Source organism: Coffea arabica, unplaced genomic scaffold (genome assembly GCF_036785885.1).
Source record: "Coffea arabica cultivar ET-39 unplaced genomic scaffold, Coffea Arabica ET-39 HiFi ptg000200l, whole genome shotgun sequence".
Classification (NCBI taxonomy): Eukaryota; Viridiplantae; Streptophyta; class Magnoliopsida; order Gentianales; family Rubiaceae; genus Coffea; species Coffea arabica.
Genome location: NW_027266262.1, coordinates 2,335,381 through 2,337,880, shown reverse-complemented (window position 1 = coordinate 2,337,880; position 2,500 = coordinate 2,335,381).

Genomic DNA, 2,500 nt, shown 5'->3' with positions numbered 1-2,500 from the left:
CACCGTCGTGCGTTTTCCTTGCCATCGGTGTGGCGTCGTGCCCATGCCTTAGCCAATGCAAGCAACGGCCGTCGTGCGGCCTAAGGCCCACCGCCTAGCCACGAGGGGCACCGTCGTGTGTTTGTCTTGCCATCGGTGTGGCATCGTGGCCATGCCTTTGCCAACACAAGGCAACGGCCGTCATGCGGCCCAAGGCCAACCGCCTAGCCACGAGGGGCACCGTCGTGCATTTTTCTTGCCGTGGGTGTGGCGTCGTGCCCATGCCTTAGCCAACGCAAGGCAACGGCCGTCGTGTGGCCTAAGGTCAACCGCCTAGCCATGAGGGGCACCGTCGTGCGTTTTTCTTGCCGTCGGTGAGCCATCGTGCCGATGCCTTAACCAACGCAAGCCAACGGCCATCGTGCGGCCTAAGGCCAACCGCCTAGCCATGAGGGGCACCGTAGTGCATTTTCCTTGCCGTCGGTGTGGCCGTCGTGCCCACGCCTTGGCCAACGCAGGGCAACGGCCGTCGTGCGGCCTATTGCCCACCTCCTAGCCGTGAGGGGCACCGTCGTGCATTTTCCCAGCATGGCTACAGAGGTTTACCCGTGGCCTTGGGAGCAAAACCCCACGGCAGTTGTGCTTTTTTCTTGCCGTCGGTGAGGCCGTCGTGCCCATGCCTTAGCCAATGCAAGGCAACGGCCGTCGTCCGTCCTAAGGCCCACCGCCAAGCCGTGAGGGGCACCGTCGTGCATTTTTCTTGTCGTCGGTGTGGCCGTCGTGCCCACGCCTTAGCCAACGCCGGGCAACGGCCGTCATGCGGCCTAAGGCCGCCATGAGGGGCACCGTCGTGCGTTTTTCCAGCATGGCTACAGAGGTTTACCCGTTGCCTTGGGAACAAAACCCCACGGCAGTCGTGCGTTTTCCTTGCCATCGGTGAGGCCGTCGTGCCCATGCTTAAGCCAATGCAGGGCAACGGCCGTCGTGCGGCCTAAGGCCCACCGCCTAGCCATGAGGGGCACCGTCGTGCGTTTTATTTGCCGTCGGTGTGGCATCGTGCCCATGCCTTAGCCAACGCTAGGCAACGGCCGTCGTGCGGCCTAAGGCCAAACGCCTAGCATCGTGCCCGTGCTTTAGCCAACGCAGGGCAATGGCCATCGTGCGGCCTAAGGGCAACCGCCTAGCCACGAGGGGCACCGTCGTGTGTTTTTCTTGCCATCGGTGTGGAATCGTGCCCATGCCTTAGCCAACGCAAGGCAACGGCCGTCATGCGGCCTATGGCCGACCGCCTGGCCATGAGGGGCACCGTCGTGCGTTTTTCTTGCCGTCGGTGTGGCCGCCGTGCCCATGCCTTAGCCAACGCAGGGCAACGGCCGTCGTGCGGCCTAAGGCCCACCGCCTAGCCATGAGGGGCACCGTCGTGCGTTTTATTTGCCGTCGGTGTGGCATCGTGCCCATGCCTTAGCCAACGCTAGGCAACGGCCGTCGTGCGGCCTAAGGCCAAACGCCTAGCATCGTGCCCGTGCTTTAGCCAACGCAGGGCAATGGCCATCGTGCGGCCTAAGGGCAACCGCCTAGCCATGAGGGGCACCGTCGGCCGTTCTTCTTGCCGTCGGTGTGGCCATCGTGCCTATGCCTTAGCCAACGCAGGGCAACGGCCGTCGTGCGGCCTAAGGCCCACCGCTTAGCCATGAGGGGCACCGTCGTGCGTTTATCTTGCCGTCGGTGTGGCATTGTGCCCTTGCCTTAGCCAACGCAAGGCAACGGCCGTCGTGTGGCCTAAGGCCTACCGCCTAGCCATGAGGGGCACCGTCGGGCGTTTTTCTTGCCGTCGGTGTGGCATCATGCCCTTGCCTTAGCCAACGCAAGGCAATGGCCGTCGTGTGGCCTAAGGCCTACCACCTAGCCATGAGGGGCACTGTCGTGCGTTTTTCTTGCCGTTGCCTTAGCCAACGCAAGGCAACGGTCGTCGTGTGGCCTAAGGCGCACCGCTTAGCCATGAGGGGCACCGTCGTGCATTTTTCTTGCTGTGGATGTGGCGTCGTGCCCATGCCTTAGCCAACGCAAGCCAACGGCCGTCGTGCGGCCTAAGGCCTATCGCCTTGCCATGATGGGCACCGTCGTGCGTTTTTCACGTCGTCGGTGTAGTGTCGTGCCAATGCTCCGTCATGCGGCCTAAGGCTCACCGCCTAGCCTTGTTTTCGCTTATTTTTATCTTTTTAAGCATACATGTTGAGTCTCGTTAATGTCCACCGCCGTATGTCTTTGAAATTCATAAATTGCTTTTTTTTTTAATTAAACTATATTTTTGTATTTTTTATTATTTTTTATTATTTTTTTGTTTTTATTTTTGTTCAATTCAATCTTGGAAATTTTTTATTTTTTTTTATTTTTTTTGTTTTTATTTTTGTTCAATTCAATCTTGGAAAATTTTTATTATTTTTTATTGTTTTTATTGTTTTTATTTTTGTTCAATTCAATCTTGGAAATTTGTTTTATATTTGTTTCAAGCACCCATGTG